The sequence below is a fragment of the Helianthus annuus genome, chromosome 17 (assembly GCF_002127325.2).
Source record: "Helianthus annuus cultivar XRQ/B chromosome 17, HanXRQr2.0-SUNRISE, whole genome shotgun sequence".
Taxonomy (NCBI): Eukaryota; Viridiplantae; Streptophyta; class Magnoliopsida; order Asterales; family Asteraceae; genus Helianthus; species Helianthus annuus.
The window spans coordinates 85,113,824-85,136,291 of record NC_035449.2 but is presented as its reverse complement, the minus strand read 5'-3'; the positions used below and the strand labels follow the sequence as shown (position 1 = coordinate 85,136,291).

Here is a 22,468-nt window from a genome sequence, read left to right as displayed (position 1 = left end):
TACGAATCACACACAAGCTATAAACAATTAGGCACATAGAACTAGCAAGTATCCTAAGAAACAAAACAACTATTTTTTTTATTTTTTTCATTTTTTTACTATTATATTTTTATATTTAGTTTTTTAACTAAAGAAAAACAAACTAATTCTAAGAGAACAGTAAAATGGCTAGATCCCCGACTCGGGTCGTCCTCAAAAGCGCATTGTGTCCCTGGAAACGGCGCCAAAAAATTGGTGTGTGAAATATGTATTAATTAAATACAAACAAGTTTTAAAATTGGAAAACCAGCTAAACCACACACTACCGGCAAGTGTACCGGTCGAAAAGTAGTAAAGCAAGTAAGTCCGAGTATCGAACCGTAGATACAATAGTAGCGACTGTTGGTACAATACATCTATCTACCCATAGCCTAATAGTTTGGTTGTTGAGAAAATGGTTAGTAACTAAAAAGCATATGAAACAAATAGACGACCAAACAGACAACAAGGTTGGACAACTGGAGACTGGACTGAAACTCAAGTATGGGAAAAATAGATTACCTTGGCAAGAATCCCTAGACTCATAAATAAAATCCTAACCTTTGTTGTGAATGAAGACTTTGTCTAACCCGATAAACCCCAGGAAGATAAACCAAATTTAACAGTAAGACACGTGAAGAAATGCTAAAATGGACTTACTCGAGTTATTGACCACCAAATCCCATAACTATGAGGTACAAAGTGATTTATGTACTCAAACCCTCAAGTTATGAAGCTGTAACAACTAAGAACACCGAAACCCTAAGAAACTCTAGACGCAAAGAAACAGGTGACCCCGAGTGTTCGGCTACCCAAACCGTCTAACAACACCCAACTAATAACCTAGCAATTCTAAATTAGATTTCTCACTTCTAGTAAAGATTGCACGTTTTAATCAATTGGTTTTAATAGTTATTAAACCTGAATTAGATGTCTCACCTTCGAGGTCTAGACTGATAGATTAACAACCTAGACTGACTCCCGTAACTAAAGTATATATCTAAGTATCTAGAGTAATGGAACCAATAAATATGTTATCAAACCAATCAACACCAAGACATGATTATTTAAAATTGGTTTTCAATGTTGTAACATGTAAATCAATACATTCATTCAAAACCAAAAGTTAATCATTTAGACAATTTGTCTAGTTCATCAACCTAAGCAACCATAACAAGTTTAGCTACTCATAGTCGGAAGCAAAATAAAAATAAGTTTAAAGCAAGTCGAATCAGAAAACATTGTCATGAGATTCAAGTTCAATCAAAAACCGAAAACATAAACGAGTTCTAACTGAAAACTTAAAGCTTTAACGAAGATCTTTAATCCCCAAGCCTTCTCTTTTATTCTTCAAAGCTCCAAAATCCGTCCCTTTGATGTCTTCGTTAAAAAAACAACAATAGGTATTCGTATGGCAGCGTATGTATGTCCCCTCCATGTATTCTCTTTTAGGTGTTGTTTTCAGATGTAAAATGTCTGTAGTCTGCGAACCACGTCTGCAGGCATCTGCAAGAGAAGATGTGGCCCAAATGTCTGCAGTCTGCAAGCAGAAGAGGGTTTGTTTTTTTTTTCTTCAAAAACAACTTCAACCACAAAACACACACAAGCTCTCTCTCTCTCTGCTCTCTCTTTCTACAAACTCTCTCTCTCTCTCTCTACAACCACCACCACCACCGCACCACCTCTGCCACCACCACCTCTGCCACCACCACCGCTCCACCTCCGCCATCACACCACCGCCATCACACCACCGCCTCTCTCTCTCTCTCTCTACGGTCTCTCTCTCTCACAGAACACTCTCTCTCTCTACCACCACCGCACCACCTCCGCCACCATCACCACCTCCGGTCTCTCTCTCTCTCTCTCTCTCACAGGTCTCTCTCTCTCTCTCACAGATCTCTCTCTCTCACAGGTCTCTCTCTCTACGGTCTCTCTCTCTCTCACAGATATCTCTCTCTCACAGATCTCTCTCTCTCTCACAGATGGGTTTGGTGGTGGTGGGTTTTGACGATGGTGGTGGTGGAGGTGGTGGCGGAGGTGGTGCGGTGGTGGTGGCGGAGGTGGTGGTGGCAGGGGAGAAGAGGAAGAAGAAGAAGGGTGTGTGTGAAGATCTGATCTGTTTAGTGAAGCTATTATCCATAGCTTTTTTTAAGCTATTAAAAGTCATTTTAAGATCTTTTTTTTTAAACAAACAGTCTTCAAGGGCTTATGTCTGCCCGCCCGCAGACATAAGCTCTTTACAGACAATATAAGCAAAAACAAACAGAACCTTAGCCGCCTTTATAATTCAGCTACAACTCTCTCGTTCCTGGGCCTCATCCTTGAGCCCAATTAATGATGTATTCTAATATGTAGTGGGCTTGACTTAATTGTGAGTAATGTGTTGAGCCCAATTTAAATAAATATTAGTCCATTAAGTCTTTCTGTTCGTTGCATATTCTGTTCTTGCATAATTGCTCCCACAAGCAATTCAATTCAATTCACAAATTAAAACTCATTTAATTCCATTCAATGTTTACCTATTGTGATATACGTGACATTCTATTATTTAGATATCTTAATAACACATTAGTTAGTTTATTAAATATAAAACCTATAAAATACAAAATCAAAATGAACTATATTATACATATATATAAAATTAATGCATTTATCTTACAATTAATACCCCAAAGCTACCTAAAGGTGTAGGAAATATTTGTAGAAAATATATATAATTTCGAGTACATCAAATATCCACACGCTTAGTATTTTGCTTGTCACTAAGCTTCACCATCAACTGTTTGTCACGTAGCCAAGCAGGTTTATACCAGCATAAGACTCCATTAGTCATTCTTAATTGTTGTGACGTCACACTCACTGCGTTCCATCAATAATATTAGCAACGCTTGCTAGCCATCAATCATATAACGTGAGTTGTAAACATGTAACAGCTAACAGTCATCGTATGAGCTTTCAAGTTATGATCATTTAAGGTGGCATGCATATCAGTCCAAAGTAGTAAAAACTGTAAAAGTAGGCTTCTAGAATTCACTTGGGAGTTAATCTTTTACTGTTAGCAATGTACAATCCACTCTTAAAAGCTTAGTAAAACTGGTCAAAGATTTATATAAATTGTGTCAACATTTCATTCCTAAACTCAATGAAATATAAGACTTTTCATTGGTGAATATGCAAGAGAAATGTAACTTTTCATTCGGCACCATAACATTTCGCCATCAATACATGTTGCTAGCTATGACATATATTTCTTTGGGAACATACGTTTTGCTCGGAGATTGGTGAAACGTACCTGGAACTAGCAATGCAACAATGACGGTTGTGCTTAGATCTGATCTTGTTCAACATCAAGATCCTAACTTTATTATTAGAAAAGTATCAAGATCATCCCATAATATCATTTTGAGCTTCAAACATAAAGAAGATGTAAACTTTAATGTGATTCTTACCTCCTTTTTGAGAAAATCCAAACCTAAGCTTGTGTATCTCGAGACCAATGAAAAAACACTAGCAAACGGGTTGTTTTATCGCTGATGAAGAAAAACCTCAAGAATATGAATCTTGAGGAGGTTAAACACGTAACCCGTAAGATCCCCCCACCCCCCACCCCTCTCTCAGATTGGATAAGAAAGGTGCTAACGAGGAGATGATCAAGTCTTCTCCCATATTTAGGTTTATACATCAAATTACTATCTTACCCCTTACAGGTCTTACAATGTTATTTTCATTTGGCCCTTTTTAAACCATGGTCCATTTTCCTTTTAGCCTAATACAATATTTAGCATTTTTGTTTAAATTAGGGTGTTACAATGTCATACTTTGTTAACATTAAAAACTTATATTAAAAACTAAATGCTTGCATAATGTATTTTAAATTAGTTGTATGAATTGTTAAAAACACTTTGTTAGCATTACAAATCAATGTTAAAAAATAAAGTAGTTGCATAAGTTATGTTAAATTAGTTTTATACTTAACTAATATATATATATATATATATATATATATATATATTTGGAAAGGCTTCATTAATAGTATGAATAGTAATTTTAATCTAATAATATATATAACTTTTTTAATATGTTTATTATTTCAATATTATAACAAAGTTTATTATTGTATTTACTTTTAACCTTAAATATATTAAAAATATTATTTTCATAATCGCAATATTGGTACCGTAACGAATCGAACCGATATCAACCGATCAACACTAGTACCTCGGTATGAGTACTCGTTTTTATGGATTTCAATTGATGTAAACACGAGTTGTTTGTTGGGCCGAGTTCCGGTATCGTTATGGTACTGTAATCAATCGAACTGATACTGACTTAAAGCCGCCGCAAAGCGCAGAGGAATCCAACTTGTATATATAATTTTGAAAGTGATCATGAATATAGTAATTTAATTTTATAGAAATAAATATAGTTTTTTTCCATACTTGTGTCATTTCAATATTGCAATAGATTACTGTTATATTTACTTTTAACCTTAAATATTTTTCTTGAATTTTAACTTTTGGTGATTTAATATTACTGATATTGTCTGAACAACATTAGTACCGTACCGTTAACATCCGTGTAGTTTTTTTTATTATTATCAACATCATGTGCTTATTATTATGTACGATTCGATAAAAGGTCTATACGAACGAGCCATATAGTTGATTTTTTTATCATCACAAACCGAACATATAACAACCAAACAACACTGGTAACGGTACTGTATTCGTTTTCATAGTTTTCTCGACGTGGTGGTATAAAATTCATTGAACACAAAGTTATATTCCCAATAAACTATTTTTTTGGTATCGCATGCTATATCGAGTGTTGTACGATACCAGTATCGTAACGGACCGATACCGACCGAACAACACCGGTATCGGTATAGGTATTCGTTTTTATTGTTTTTCAATTGATGTAAAATATGTGTCGATTGAAAACGATTGTTATGCTAAGTACCAATATCGTACTAGTATTGTAACAAACCAGACCGATAATGACCAAAGACCCGCAACAAAGCTCGCAGAAATTACTTTTAAACTATTTATGACTTTTAAACTATTTATGACTTTTAAACTATATATGTATTGTTAAAACTACTTTATTTTTAATGTTTCGTTCCTAAATCAATAAGCCAAGCATATAATTTTATAAGTTTGACCATGTGTAGTGGTTAACACCCCATATTTGAGCATTTTGCGTCATATGTTAGCCCAATCAGCAATGGGGCATTATGGGGCGTTTTCTAAAACGGCTGTAGTGGGGATGTGAGGATTGTGGGGCATTATTAAATAAAATAAAAAAAACCAACAAAAAAACTATTGGACAAGAAAAAAGAAGATTAAACATCATTGGTCAAGCCCCTTCTTCTTCGGCGTGATTCAAAACACGCTGCCGGACTTTTTTTGAAAGAAAACGCCAGAACACGCCCATGGGGGCGGCCTTGCCGGTGTTTTGGGGCGGGATTGGGCGGGATTGATGGCAAAAAACGCCCATTACACTTGGTCTTATATACTTTTTTTTATATGCTTAACTTGACTTCAAATGTAAATAGTAAATAATCAACCAATGTAAAAGTGAGTGACGGAGCTAGCTCAAAAGTTTTGGGCATCCCATTTTTTTTTTTTTTGAATCAGGGTATCCTTCGCATAAAATTTGATTTTTTTTAATTTTTTTACACTACGAAAATGGTACGGAGACGAGGTTGAAGGGTAGTCTGTGGACTACCCCTTTTAATACATTAGCTCCACCCCTAATAAAAGTAAATAATAAATTATTAACCAATATAAAAATACATGTTACAACACTATTGAAGGGGGCAGGGGACATATATGGTGGAAAGGACAACGTTTGAATGGAAAAAAAAAGCTAAGTGATAATAATGTTGCCACTTGAACACTCTTTGCCTCCATTATATTTTGAGTTTTAAAATCATGCGAAAAAGTAAGGTTTTGATTGTACCTATTAATGTGACAATCATAACTTGATCGTTAATAACTTGTTTAACCATTTTACTTTATTCATATTTTACATCGATCTCTATATTGTTTATGCCGTCAAATCAACTATGATTATTTACCTTTAAAATAAACTAGACTAAATTGTAAAAATCAACCTTTATGTTATACTTAAAGTGCACTTTATACATTTCACTATGAAATCGGCAAAATCCAACCTTTATATTTATCTTTTGTTACATTCTATAACCTTTACAACTAACGTCGTCCAAAAACTCAGTTAAGTTACCTCACATGCTTTGCATGTGAGGGTATTTTAGTCTTTTTAAATCATTATTTAATATATATATATATAATAATACCATAAATAATCTCTCATCTTCAACCCTACATCTTCTCACTGCAGCCTCCGTTGGAACCAACATGCCACCGCCACCATCTCGAGTTCAACTGCAGCAATCTCCCAAGCCGCCATCTCGTACATCTCACAGGTTAGTGAAGATGAGTGTATTGTGTAGGTTCTTAAAGTGGCGGGTTGTGAAGTGAAGGAGGTTCAATGGCTGGTTGTGATGTGCATGTTCTTAAAGTGGCAGGTGTGGAAGGTTATGTCAGTTCACCGAAACGATGGTGGTTCGATGACGGAGTATGAGTTTTTCCCGGGGAACTGTGGCGGAGTTGAGGAGCAGAAAGAGTTGATGAGTGTGGGATGATTAAGGTGGTGTGGTGTGGTAGTGGTGGTTTGGTTGCATGAACGATAAAGTTACGTGGTAGTGAGGGATCATTTGTGACGGCTATAACTGGTGGAGACGAAGGAAGCCTAACTGTGTCTTCACTTGATTTGTCTCTAAAGCTTTCTTATTAATCAGTTGTTAGTGAGTAGGATGTTGTGTTTCACCTTGTGTGTGTATAAAACTTAACCACCACAACTGCTTTTGCTTAATTATTTTTCAATATTAATATTAGTATTGATATTAATTACTTGTTTTAAGTTATAGCAAGATCTTGTTATTTACATGAGTTGTTAAATTTGATGACCAATCTACAGGTGCTTCATACAAGTAGCATGTGACATTGTGACATGATTCATGTCATCAATATAATACGATAGTGGCATGTATAAGTTGTGGATAAATTTAAAGGATGAATGCTAACGAAATGGTAGAAATAATGGGGTGGACTGGAATTCAAGGAATCAATTGCCGGTTAATGGCCGGCTATGTTTAAAATGGGCATTTATGTTTCATTTTAATTAAGAAGAGGATATATGAATAATCGATTTTGATAAAAAAAAACAAGTTTGTATGATTTGTTTGCCATTAATGTAGAGATAAGGATGATGGAGATATTGATGTTGCAGAGGATAATGGATAGAGAAGAAGAAGATGATGTATATGATTGATGTTGAAGATGGACCCACAAAAAAGGAACCAATGAGAGATGGACAACACATCTTTGGTTTTCTTAAAAATCTTATAACTACATAAACAAATATATAAATAGTATTAATAAAATGGGAAAAGACTAAAATACCCTCACATGCAAAGTATGTGAGGTAACTTAACTGAGTTTTTGAACGACGTTAGTGGTAAAGGTTATAGAATTTAACAAAACATGAATATAAAGGTTGGGTTTTGCTGATTTCGTAGTGAAAGGTATGAAGTGCAGTTTAGGTGTAACATAAAGGTTGATTTTTGCAATTTTGTCAATAAACTAATAAGTTTCCCATGTGACACGTGATCAAACACAAACCACATTTCATATACAAACTGTTAGAACCATTTAAAAAGTGTTATGTGGCATCCAACCAATTGTAGAAAATGGTAAAATAATAACCTAAAGAGTAAATTGCCAAAATCGTCCCTAAAGTTTGGGCATGTTTGCCATTTTCATCCGAAACAACGTTTTTGTACAATACAGTCCTTCACTTTTAGGATTTTCTGTCATTTTCATTCAAACATCTAATTTACGTTATTTTTTCTTTTAAATATTTGAATGAAAATGACAAAAAAAATCCCAAATCGCAGGAACGATTTTGGCCAAAAAAAAGTCAGACGTTTGGATGAAAATGGCAAAAAAATCCCAAAAATGAAGGACTATATGGTACAAAAAAAGTTGTTTTGGATGAAAATGACAAATATGCCCAAACCTTAGGAACGATTTTGGCAATTTACTTTAACCTAAATAATTTCAGTTATATTGAATTCTCTATACTTATACTAATAAGCAATTAATTTTTTATTTGGATCTTCCTTTTGTTTTCAATGTGCTGATATAATTCTACATAAAGAAAAGTGTTGATATCATTCACATATGTGCTAAAATCAGTTATGTTGATTAATTTTCATGTTCTGATATACTTCAAAAGTGCTACTTTTATGTATGTATTGTTTTATTATGTGCTAATTTAACTATTTTTAAGTGCTAGGATTTGTTCTCACGGTTTGTAGGATAAATATGGTTTGTATCGTAACCAACCCCTATTTAAAATAGTGTAGACATACTCTAATAAAAGCTAAAGACATAAACTTGCGAGTTACTAAGTTATCTTAAGATATTATACCGTTTTAGTACGGGTAGTGAAAATATAGTTAACAGTACTGAAATCAACTCGTATCAAACCAGAAACCATAAAAATGGATACCTATCGATATTGTTAAGGTGGTATCAAATCGGTTTGATAAAAAAAATACATTTATACGAAATTAGAAAAATATTTACAATGATTCCATTAAACAAAAGTTGTCTCGCGTAACCAAGAAAATAAAGTGGAAAATTTGTCTCGCGTAACCTAAAAACGAAGTTGTGATATTCCTAATACGATAATGTCTTTTGTATCGAACGAAAACAACAAAAACAAATACCGATTCTAGTAACATCGGTGACTTCTCCAACATTTTTTTATTTTTTGTTACCTTCTCCAAAAAAAAAGAAAAAAAAAACAAACACTCCACCCATTTTCTTTATCACAGGTCACTTATGAATTCTTCGACTTTTTAGCCCACCCACAGTTCTCCATTTTCTTTATCATAAGGAGGATGTATGCAATTTCTTAGGGGTGGGCATAATTAGGGACGGACCAAAAATACCCGATGACTGATCCGAAAAATCACTCATACCAAATCGAATCATATAAGATAGGTACAATGATCAGTTCCTAAGTTTTTACAGGATTCAGGTTCGGGTCAGGTCTGTCCAAAAAGCCAAAAAAAAACGAGTATACAAACTGGACCGAAAGTAGTTGTAAGTCAATAATGTAACAAAGCACAGCTCCAAAACTGCAAGATCCCATATTTTATAAATACGAAATTCATAACACCCTGTCCGATATGAATGCATGCAAATGAATATAGATGTAAAAAAAATCATACATTCCACCACATATATAATCATAATCATCAGTAGAGAGAATTATAGGTGCAACAAGTCGCCACAATCGACATGATGCATATCACAGGTGATAGCAGGAAAGTCGCATTCAAAAGGCTGCTCTCCCCTAAATAGCCAGCCAAATACTTCCCTTAATAGAACAACTCATTCAATCATTCTGAAACAACTAAACGAGAAATATGGTCTGGGTCGGTCTTGTACCCGTTGAGCGAGAAACCCAAAAGACAACAGAACCAGATGCGAATACTTACTTAGGGTATCATTTCGGGTATTGATATTAAGGGTTTTCAAGTATCGAGTCGGGTCGGGTATCTATTGGGTCGAGTCAGATCGGGTAATGACTTTTGCTCACCCCTACAATGTATAACAATGTGACCAGCTTTGCCACAGTTGTAACATGTTTGCTTCTTAATGTAGAAAGCAACTTAAGGCATGTTGTTGTTTGTTAATCTTGAAGATCTGGGCGATTGAGATTGTCATCGCTATGAAGACTTCTTATGCCCATATCTTTGATCAGCATGCTTTGGTTTTTGTTGTTGTTTCTGTGTAACATAGTTAGTACATGAGCAAGAACATTTTTTGTTTATTGTTTTTCTTTCAGCTTGTTTCATGACAGTATGTTTGTGACAAACGGCACAAATCCGATAACTTCTGTACCATTAGATAGTTATTTATTTCCTGCAATTATGTGTTTTAAATGTCAACATTACATGTTTGCATGTTATACATCTTAATCATGCATATCATACATTTCATTCATCGCATTGTGAAACAATTTAAGCGTTGCGTCAAAACAATTAGCAAACTCATCGGTTAGATAGGTTGTGTCAGCACAACCTCAGTACTCAGCTAAATGGTAGATTTAGGACTTAGATGTAGGTTCGACATAAAAAATATATCAAATCCCTAGTGGGAAAACAAGTATAATAGTTAACACTTTCCGGAAAAATTTAACGAACTTAAAAGTGTCCGTTTTGGACCATAAATGACAATTTTTTTGCAGGATTCAGAATCCGACAAAATATACAAGTCCAGAAATGTTGTTAAACATCAAAAACAACTTAAAAAGCATTGGGGATTTCATTAAAACACAAAAGACATATAATACCTTATAAATTACATAACTTAACCTTTTAGCGAACCGACAACGAAACAAACACCGAACACTACCAAAACACCAAATATGGACTAGTCACACTGTTTGAATGTTGTAACACTAATATTGGCCGTATTACACATAGTTGCACATAAAAACACCTAAAAACACTTAACATATTTAAACCCTCAATTTACATTCTAACCCCTAAACTATTGAAAGTTGCCACTTTACCACCCTATCTCTTTTGGACGGTTATAGTGGGGCCCACAAGCCCCCACTTTGTCTCTAAATGTTAGCCTAAGATTTGTTGGTTAAAGGGATGCTTGGAAGTAAAGTTGTGCACAAGATTATATCAAGGATTCTTATCTCATTTCCTTCATTCTATCACACAAATTTCAAACATCTTCTTCCCCTAAGAAACCTCTAAACATTCGGCCATACACACACAAAGATCACCTTCACTTTCTCTTGTTCTTCAAGCCATTCCAAGAGTTCCCAAAGGTGTAAGAAGGTTATCAAAGGAAGGTTCAAGTGTTGGAAGCTCAAGGACCACTCAAGGGAGCTCTTAACCACCATTTTCATCCTCTTTTCATCTTCTTGATCTTATTGCCTCTTCCCTAGCCACTAGTGCTAGTTGTGAGTCTTCTAATCCTTTATTTTGATGTTCATTAGTAGTATAATGAAGATGTACAAGTTAAACCATCAAGAAAACCAAACTTTAAATTATGAACAAGTAAGAAATAACAAGATCTAACATGAATAAGTAATTTTTGGTGTTATATGAAAGTTGTTATGAAGTTGTTGTTGTTTTTTTTGTGATTTGGATTAAATCCATCACATGCATGCTTGTTAGAGGTATAGATCTAACAAGTATACAAATAGATCTTGAAAGATCCATGATGAACATGTTAGTAGACTTGAAGATCTTGAAATATGAACTTGTAAGTATTTTAAGTGATATGTTTATGTTTATAAACTCATAATAAAGTGGATGAACAAGTTTTCAAAAATAAGTTTCTACAAAGTTTGTAAAATTTAACAAAGAAGTCTTGTTTCAAATAGATCTATATGTTAAAAGTATGGATCTAAATTACTACAAGTTCATATGAACATTCAAGTTTGTTAGCATGAAAAATATGGACGATTATGTATATTGTTACTTGCAAAAATGGTTGTTGGATGATTGTTGAGTGATGTGCTAAAAGTGGTCTAACTAAATTAACTAAATTAAACCCTAAACTAGACTCTCTAAGTTTTAAATTTATAAACTAAGACTCTCTAAAACCTAGACCACACAACCGGCAAGTGTACTGGTCAATGCAGTATAGCCTAAGTAAGTCCGAGTATCGAACCCACGAGACTCTCTAATTACGTTTATGACTCTATCTAGACTTAGACTGACACGGACTCTAGCTGTACTTAATTGTTTTGTTGTTTGGGGGGGGGGGGGGGTTACTAAAAATCCTAAAATTGCAATTAAATTAAACTAATTAACTAAATTAACTAGACGCGAATTTGGACGAAGGTTTTAACTCAGTGGTGGTGAAGGCTACCTAGGCTAGACTCATGTTTAACTAGGAATGGATTTCTATTCGAAGCTAATGTGGTATGGAACTGGGATCTTTTGATACTAAACCGATTAAGCCATCAACTAAGCCCCTCAACCCTTCTTGAGGTGAAACTTATGGCACTACCTAGGCCGTTACGACTACCGGTTGTTAGATTTCCTTACAGTCCTCTAACTTCTTGAAAAGTGCCTTAATATGACAATCTATCTAACAGCGCGAAAGTCTAAGGCAACTATGGATTTTAACTTGGTTTAATAGACAAGAGAATGATTAGGGAACTAGACCGATTTCTTACAAAACCTAAACCTAGCTATATACCAAACCAAGACCTATTAACAACCTCGAGCCTTACAGCGACAAGATTAGTAGAACACTTAATTTTATAAGATTACCGAATATTACTTCTAAGGTTAGTTACGTAATTTCACCTTAAAGAGTTAAAGATTTATTATGTGATACAAACACTCACCTAAATCTAGAACCCTAGCATTACTCTATTATGTGATAAAGACCGTCACCAAGAATTATACAAAGTAATAATTAATATTCAAACAATATCAAGCACGCATACACACCAAATTAAAGGTTCCAAAATTCTTTACTTTCCAAGAAAACCCATAAACCAACGTTATTAACGAATAAAATCCAAACTTTATCAAACAATCATCGTAGCCTAGGTAGTATAAAAGAACTAGCCAATAATCATAACCACTAAAAAGAAACAAGTCTCAAATAAATAACAAATCATGTTTATTGGTTCAAATAACATAAAGTAAATTAAAACCAAAACACTAACTCGTTGTAAACCCGGACTTGAATCTTGATCGCGACTTTGAATCTTGAACCAATCTTCTTTTCTTTTGTCTGATCGTGCGTCACCAAAATTCGTCTCTGATGTTCTTCTCTCTCGATTGTTTGTTTGCGTCTGATTCGTAGCCGCCTTCTCTACTAATATATTATATATATTGACAGGCTTTTCTTTTCGTCTATCCTCACCTTAATAAAATCCAATCCCCTCCAAATTAGTTTCCAACAAAGATAATATGGCACAAGCCAATTAATAGCCGTCCAACTCAATCCCTTACGGGTTTTTCGTTCCTTTATGTCCAAGTTTGTTAATATATGGCAATAGTCAATTCACGTAGACATGATCATCTTTCTCAGCCCACTACATACTTGGAATTCACGTCCATAATGATGTATTTGTCCAAAGCTCCTTTGCTTTCTTTTCTTTTTTTTTTTCTTTTTACTTTTAATAATTATAATATATGGATTGGCAGCAACTTTCGTATGATAAGTATATTAGCAGCCCAAACTTTATGCGGCCCAACATCAATAAATTAGATGAACTCAAATAATAAAACTATATATTGATGTTGGCCTAGCTCTTTCTCTCGATCCGAATATATATATTTTTTGTGGCAACCCTCTAACTTTTAAAATAGAGATAGTGGCCTCGACCCACTCACGGATAATAGCTGCAATTTTTATTCGGTCTCTGGCATTCTACTCTGCTCAACTGGCTGGTTATTTTCTTATTACTCTTTTTCGCTCCATTTGTACCAGGACCTGGTAAAACACAAAATAATATAATATACTACTAATAACTAAATAAAACAAATAAAAACTATACAATAATTATACAATTTACATGGGACAAATATGTGTATTTTACCCCACATCAAATATCCCCACACTTAACCTTTTTTCGTCCCCGAAAAAGAATTATGTAAAACGGAATCATAGACGGAATAATTATTCGGGACAAAAGCTTAGGTACTTATTAAAATCGAAACTTGTGTTAGCCGCGATTGCAAGTATTTCGATCCTCTTAAACCCAAACCCGATTCCAAGCCCTTATCATGCAAGTTTAGTTCAAGTACGGTCAATCTACCTAGGGTCTCACGTTAAGAATCGCAAGTCCATCTAATCCCCCCTCAAGCTTATAGGACAAAAGGAACAACCATTGGGTTCTTTCCTAACCGCTTTATACCACGATCAAGAGAGTTTAAAATCAAATCTATTCTTATTTTTTTTTTCTCATTTTCATTTCATCATTTTTTTTTCTTTTCAATCTTTTTTTTACGAGCGTAGACGTTGCTTTCCCTAACCCAGAGGCATTCCAGCTGCAAAGTCACTATCCCCAACTCGGATTACTTAGGCTTCGGTACTTTTTATTTGCAAGTTCGATTTCACACATACTAGAGGTATTCTGGTTGTAGAGTCGCTATCCCCAACCTAGATTACATAGAACTGCTACTTTCATTCAGTTTCTAGCTCTTTTTTTTTCTTTTTTCAACGAGATATGACAAGAAACTCTAACGATCTGTGACAACTGTGTTTTGTAATCATCGTATAATGTAAAACAATGTCAGTTATCAATAAAACATTATGCTTTGGTGTTATTATATGTGTTTTGGTGTTATTATATGTGCAATGGTGTTTATTAATTTTACAATTTGATTCGATACCGATTTCAAGCTTTAAAGCACTTTCTGGAAGGTTATACGCAAACTGGTGCTTAAACGCAATCATTTTAACACGACATACACTCCGGAACTGTGACGTAAGCCAAACATACCCTAAATATCCCTCACGTAACTTAGAAATAAGTTTCGAAGGATTCGGTATGGCAAAAACATGTTTATTTGAACTAAAGAGCTAATTACGACAAAACTGCGAAACGAACGTTGGTGACCGCCCGGATAATATCTAAATCCCACAAATATTCTGTTATGATTAAAATCATATTTTAATCAGGTTCATGTTGAAAAATAAATTAAAACGCTTAAAAACGTTATTTTTCAAGTTTAAGCGCGTACCGTGTGTTTCTACGCGACAAAGTGCTTTTACTGCGAAACACAGACAACGTAGCCAGTCTTGGAAACTGAAATTTATTTCAGTAATATTTTGGCGAGTTTATTTTTATAGAATAATAAAAATAATTTAGAACGCCACAATCGGGATTTGAACGCTAGATAAAATACCCGGTACTTAATTAAACACTTTAACGGAACGGTGTTAAACCGGACAACCGGACTTTACCCGGAACATCAAAATATTATTAGAGATATTATTTTAACCTTACCAAGCTAGTTGTGGTCCTTAAACATCATACCATATCCTAAAAACACCTAAACACATTTAACACTAAAAAAATCAACACTTGAAAGGTAACTAGAAGATGCAATTGTGAATTGAAACCTAACTAGCTACCCCCCCCCCCCATAACCGGTTCTAGACAAGGGGGTACACCCCTTGATTTCTTTTAATAATTTATTTGATATGTTGTGTTGATATTGGACATATTACATAATGGTAGAACCCTTAAAATGGACTATAAGTAAGACTAGGAGGCCATGAGCTTCATAACTCTCACACCACATAACACCCCACACTTCTTCTCTCCTCCTTCTTCTCCAATCGGCTGAAACCAAGCAGCCCCATCACCACCATCTTCAACCTTCAAACATCCATTCCAAGCTTGTACTAAGGTGCAAGGAGGTGGTTAACGAAGCTAGGAACATTCGGAGTTCGAAGGACCGCTCTCGTTTTCTTTTATCCACCACTTTTCTACACTCGAACTCTCCTAGCCTTGTGCTAGTGGTAAGCACTTAGATCCTTGCATTTCACATGATTGTTGAGTGGTTAATGATGTTTAAAGATCGAAAAGATAGAAAGTCTAAAGAACTAAACAAGTCTTGAACATCATCTAACATATGATAAAGTAGTGTTAAAATGATGAATGAAATATGATAATGCATGACAAATCTGAAATATATAAGTGATAATCTGCTGTAAGTATTGTTGTGATCGCTAAACATGTTGACGGAATCAATCGAACACACTTTATAATGTTAAAAGACTGAAAACAGAAAGCTGTTAAGTGATTACACCCAACTTCAGTTGGCTGTAACGAGACCGTAATGATGTGTGTAAAATGCAACATATAAATTACATCAAATGAGGCACAAAACTAACCCTTTTTGAGTACTAATGTTGGAAAAAGAGTGTTTTTGTCTTCCTTTTGTATTTTCAGGATTAAATGAGCTCAAATTCACAAAAGAAGCAAAAAGATAGCTAAATCTAACATAAATACAAGAAAAGGAACAAAAGCGGATTGTCCGACCCTTCAACGGCATCCTCCTAAGCAAAATAGAGAAGGCAGAAGACTTAACACGCCCCGTGCTCAGCCAGCACGGGGCCGTGCCCAAGAAGCAGCAGAAAAGACAAACCTATAGAAGCTTCCATTGCCCACCACGGGGCCGTGTCCAGTGAGCACGGGGGCGTGGCGAAAGTACAGCAGGCACATTAATTGTAATTGCGAATTACAATTAATGAAGAGAGAGAGTGTCAGACGGGCACGGGGGCGTGTCCAGCAGACACGGGGCCGTGCCCAGCCTTCTGTTCAGCCTATAAATAGGAGTGCTTGGCTTCATTTCAACTCATCCCTTGGCACACCACCTCTCTCACACTTCATCCACCACCCACCACCATCACAACACCATCATCCACCACCATCATCCATTGTCCATCAAAGAGTGTGTGAGTCGTCTCGGGATCCAAGATTGATCGTAAGAGTTCTTGACAATCAAGGCCATGTTTGCCTAAGTCTCTTACATCACTTGGTGAAGACAAGTGTTTAGTATAATACTTTTTATTTTTAATCTTTTGCACTTTTTATTTGGTTTTGTATTAATGACTTTAATAACTAGTTACTTATGTTGAAGGTGATCTTTCCTTATCGTTTGTCCGTGGTGTCTTGGCGTTATTTTACTGTCTATATAAAATAAAAGATTTTCACCATTCATATCTCCACGGTCTATATGGAGGTATGTTGGCTACCTGGTCGGGGGTTAAGGGAACGGTTTGGTAAGAGTCTTGCCCTTGTTCAGCGTTTAGAGGTCCTGCAAGGGACCTGGGTCAAATTTAGTAGGATCTCCTTCAATACCCATAGGTATTGGATGGCGGGGATCCAAACTCTTTGACCCCCTCATAAGTTAACTACTATTAATACTATAACCCGGTTATTTAGGACTGTATCCCTGCTGACTCAGACTACTTAGTCGAGGGTAACGTCACCGCCAAAAGCGGGGCCTACCATAATTTGCATTAATAACTTAATTCATTATCTTCCAATAATCCAACCCTTTAGGATTGTATCCTTGCTGACTCAAACTACTGGGTTGAGGGTAACGTCGCCTTCAAAAGAGGGGCCTACTACAATAACTAAGATAATCTCTTAAACAAATGCAAAAGTGCGAAAATAATCAAAGGTTATACTAATACACGAGTCGGATCCAAGTGATTCATCTTGTCTATCTGTTTTTATTTTTATTTTATTTTTCAGCATTTAGTTAGTTTTTATTTTCTTAGTTTAAAAATCTTTTCTAACTTTTTGATTTGATTAGACGTTGAGGATAAACCGGTACTAAAAGCTCTTGTGTCCTTGGACGACCTCGGTATCTTACCAACACTATACTACGTCCACGATGGGTGCACTTGCCCATATGTGTGTTTAGTGTTAGTAAATATCGTGTTTTATAAATTTAAAACTTGGCTAAAAGTGTAAAAAGGGCTTAAAATATACATCTAAAATATACTACACTTCGCACGCATCAAGTTTTTGGCGCCGCTGCCGGGGACACAAGGATTTTAAGAAAGTTAGGAATCAACGGCCTAATCATATTTTTATATTTCTTTTTAATTTTTTAGGATTTTCTTAGTTTTTCAGCTTCTGCAGAGCTCAGCACGGGCCGTGCCCGCTGAACACGCCCCCGTGCTCAATCATTGGAACTGGCAATCCTGTTTTATGTCAGACAGTAAGCTGAACACGGGGCCGTGCTCACTCAACACGCCCCCGTGCCCAAGATTCACTTACTGAAAACAGAACCATTAGATCCTGGCGGTTGGTAATTTCTGACATAAACATGAGTGATAGTAATTCTTTTTACTTTCGGCACTCTTATGGTACGTGGTGTCAATTATGTGGAGGCGAACATAAAGAATTAGAATGTTACTTTCTAAATTATAGGCCCCACTACATAGACCCACCGATCCCTTATAACCTTAAGAGGGGCGAAAGTAAAAATAAGCACTATCTCTCCCTCGAATGCGCCCAGCCAGATATTCTAGGGGAAGTGCTCCTTGATGAGTTATTTCAACTAGAAGAGCTAATTCTAAATTGGTCAAAAGAGCTTAGGAAGGACTTTATTGATCCGCCCCAAGACGATGACCATGAAGAAATGTTGGGACCGCATTCCGACAACCTCGTTGTTCCCAAAAATACCTTCATACCTAGCGAAGACTTGGACTATAGTCGTCCCTGTGCCGATTGTGCCGTGAAGGACTCTCCATCGACTTCGTTCGGTGCATACATAGACCTAAGCGATTCGGCATACACCTTCTTTAACGAGAGCCCGGGAAAGGGTTGGACTTGTCCACCTAGAATGAAAATAGGAATTACCCTCACCGACAACCTCTTGCGTTCTCGCCTTAGTCTAGAACAATTAAGGTATCTTAGTCACTTTGGGGTTGTTCCAACCAATCAGGAGCCACCCGATACTAGTGAGTTCCTTTAAAAAAACTAGACAACTTCATAAAACAGTCCCTCGACACGGGGCCGTGCCCAGCCAACACGCCCCCGTGTTCACCAAAAGATTCCCTTCTGATCAGTACGTCAGAATACGGACAAACTGTGTCAGAACTCCATCTGCACACGGGGCCGTGTCCAACGGACACGTGGCCGTGTCCAGAATGCTGTCGTTTTCTATAAATGCAGCCAAGAATTCTGCACATTTGGACCAACTTGGGACAGAGATTTGGAGGAATCTTCTCTCAACTATCCTAGGTAAGTCTAAAAGAAGGTTCCAACAACCCATCTTGTCCTTTCCTCCTTTAGCCATTTCCTTCTTCTCCATCTTTCTCCAAGAACTACCATTAAAAGTTTGAATTCTTCAAATTTTGTGGTAGGGATTAATGAGTTTTGTTCAGGGAATCTTGATAAAAATATGTTGTGTAACATTGTTTTAAGTTATTAATGTTTAAAAAGACACCACAAGTTCAGAAAATAACTTAAAATTTCAAGTTTCCTTGCTTCAAAATTCTGCAGAAAGATGAACACGGGGCCGTGCTCAATGCGCACGGGGCCGTGTCCGGACACTGTTTCATCGAATAAACTATTTTTCAGTTTATTTTTCGTAGAATGACGAGTGAAAACAGCGAAACATCTTCCGTGCATTCATCAAACAACCAAAGAGGAAGGAGGCCCTCCGTTGAAGCTACGCTTGTGCACTATGTAATAGCATTAAGGGAGGCTCTCGATGAAATGACTTTAGTAGAGGAGGTCCTAATCGACCGTATTAACGATCTTACGGTGGGACTCGAAAGCAGCTTCCAAGAAATCAACCTCTTGCACCAGAGGTTAAATATTCTTGTAACACCCCCGATGGAACCAGTCTTTCCACAACAGGATTGGAACCTGGCACTCGGGATTAACAACCCTACCGGGTGGGAAGACCTTCCGGCGGAACCTCCCGTGGAGCACCAACAAGAGGTCCCGGTGGAAATCGAAACTCCTCAAACTAATGCCAATGAGCCTTCTTTTCTCCTTCCAAGGGAGGTGGAGGAATGGCTCGCCGACATATGAGGAAAGCCACACCTGGAAGAAGGAGTTCTGAAAGGCCTTGTCTAACCAAGATTAGTAGCTTGTTGGAAATTTTGCTAATTAAAATAAAGTATAGGCTAGAACTCCATGGTTTAATATTTCCTTATTTTCATATCTAGTCTAATGTAAGGTCTCTCTATGATTGCAATGAAATGATGGTTTTTAAAGTTTGATGGTTCATAATAAAGAAAACACACTCATGGTGGTAAGGGATGAAAAGGGGAACGAGAAAAATGACCCCATGCACAAGAACAAGGCAACCGACATCAATTTCTCCAATACAGAAGGTTCAACACGGGCCGTGTCCAACCAACACGGCCCCGTGCTAAACCCCCTGCAGAAAAATGCCCAGTTCAGGTAACTGGACACGGGCCGTGTTCACCAGACACGCCCCCGTGTCCAGGCTTCTGTTTCTTTTCTTTAATTTTCGTTACTGGCACCTGAACACGGGGCCGTGTCCGGTCCCCACGGGGCCGTGTCCAGACTGCCAGTAACACAAATCTTTGCTTTTAAACACCAAATTATACATCTAATCAACCTAAAAATTTATTTTTGGGACACATTGAGGACAATGTGTAAATTAAGTGTGGGGGGGATGCTAAAATCTTGAAATTTTGCAAGTCCTAATAACAAGCCTTACACAAAACTCTATTGGAACCGCTAAACACCCCAAATTTTTTTTTTTCAAAAAAAAAATTATTTTTTTTACTTGTCTAAAGTTTAAGTTAGGAATCCTAAGATTAATACAAGGTTATATTTTTACAAATTTACAACCAAGAGCGTCGTGATAATAAGAACTGACATAAGAAAATTATGAAACGGCATGACAAGCTTATTTAAAATTTCATTATATATACTTGATCACATAAAAACCCATTCCCACAAAAGTGAGTTTTAAGCCTTTATTGAGCTTACAAATTTACATCTTTAGACTAAATGCTCATTTTTCGTTTCTTGTGTGAATAGCCGCTTGGTTCTTACGACTCTAGAACTTGCCACGACAATTCATTCCCGGTCCTTACCAACTTAAACCCAAGTAAGTAAATGATGGAGGCATTAGGACTAACCATTTTTCTTTCTACACCATTATTTTTCATTTTTTTTACCACCTACCCAAAAATCCCCCTAGTTAACCCCTTTGAGCCTAAACCTTTCATTTCTTTACCCTAAAACCTTTTTACCCACCAAAAACCCTTTTTATTTTTCACCCTTTATTTTAGTAACAAGCTCGGTTTTTCGTGTGACGATTGAAAAAAAATGATGCAGTTAGAAATAAACAAACAAAGCTCTCAAAACAAAAAGCTTGTTTGGAAAACTGACGCTTTTTACGCTTTTCGCCCTTTTCTACTAACCCATTCACCCACCTTTAGCCCAAGCCTATACCCAAAAAGTCCTCTTGATATTTACAAAGGTAACAAGTTAAAAAGGAGGAGGATTGATTGCTTGGCAAGCTTATGGTAGGAATAAGTTCCATGCCGCTCTCGAGTGATTCACTAAAAATACACCTTCGGCCGAGTGTGAGTGATTTCTCCCGTAAGGTATGTGAACTTGTATATAAATGGAATTTTAAAAAGGCATGTTATGCCCAAATAAGTAATTTATCCTATGAGACGTTCTAAATAAATCATAACAAATAGGATTGTAAATAAATAAAAATAAAACCCAAAAAAAATCTTGGATTCTCAACACTCTATGACAAGCCAAAACCTTCTCTTCTACCCATTCCATTTGGGAGTGTAAGCCACATATTAAAGAGTTTTGCTTGAGGACAAGCAAAAGTTCAAGTGTGGGGGTATGTGATGTGTGTAAAATGCAACATATAAATTACATCAAATGAGGCACAAAACTAACCCTTTTTGAGTACTAATGTTGGAAAAAGAGTGTTTTTGTCTTCCTTTTGTATTTTCAGGATTAAATGAGCTCAAATTCACAAAAGAAGCAAAAAAGACAGCTAAATTTAACATAAATACAAGAAAAGGAACAAAAGTGGATTGCCCGACCCCTCAACGGCATCCTCCCAAGCAAAATAGAGAAGGCAGAAGACTTAACACGCCCCGTGCTCAGCCAGCACGGGGCCGTGCCCAAGAAGCAGCAGAAAAGACAAACCTATAGAAGCTTCCATTGCCCACCACGGGGCCGTGTCCAGTGAGCACGGGGGCGTGGCGAAAGTACAGCAGGCGCATTAATTGTAATTGCGAATTACAATTAATGAAGAGAGGGAGTGTCAGACGGGCACGGGGGCGTGTCCAGCGAACACGGGGCCGTGCCCAGCCTTCTGTTCAGCCTATAAATAGGAGTGCTTGGCTTCATTTCAACTCATCCCTTGGCACACCACCTCTCTCACACTTCATCCACCACCCACCACCATCACAACACCATCATCCACCACCATCATCCATTATCCATCATAGAGTGTGTGAGTCGTCTCGGGATCCAAGATTGATCGTAAGAGTTCTTGACAATCAAGGCCATGTTTGCCTAAGTCTCTTACATCACTTGGTGAAGACAAGTGTTTAGTATAATACTTTTTTATTTTTAATCTTTTGCACTTTTTATTTGGTTTTGTATTAATGACTTTAATAACTAGTTACTTATGTTGAAGGTGATCTTTCCTTATCGTTTGTCCGTGGTGTCTTGGCATTATTTTACTGTCTATATAAAATAAAAGATTATCACCATTCATATCTCCACGGTCTATATGGAGGTATGTTGGCTACCTGGTCGGTGGTTAAGGGAACGGTTTGGTAAGGGTCTTGCCCTTGTTCAGCGTTTA

The 22,468-nt window shown here is 36.5% G+C and overlaps 1 long non-coding RNA gene across 1 annotated transcript; it reads right to left on the bottom strand.

Moving 5' to 3' along the window:
• Positions 1-2,671: 2,671 nt before the first annotated feature.
• On the bottom strand, positions 2,672-3,609 carry LOC110925969. The gene is made up of 3 exons (XR_002584888.2): positions 3,468-3,609; positions 3,311-3,377; positions 2,672-2,877 (listed from the first exon to the last, which is right to left on the bottom strand). It is a non-coding gene; the product is annotated as an uncharacterized LOC110925969 (long non-coding RNA).
• Positions 3,610-22,468: the final 18,859 nt, after the last annotated feature.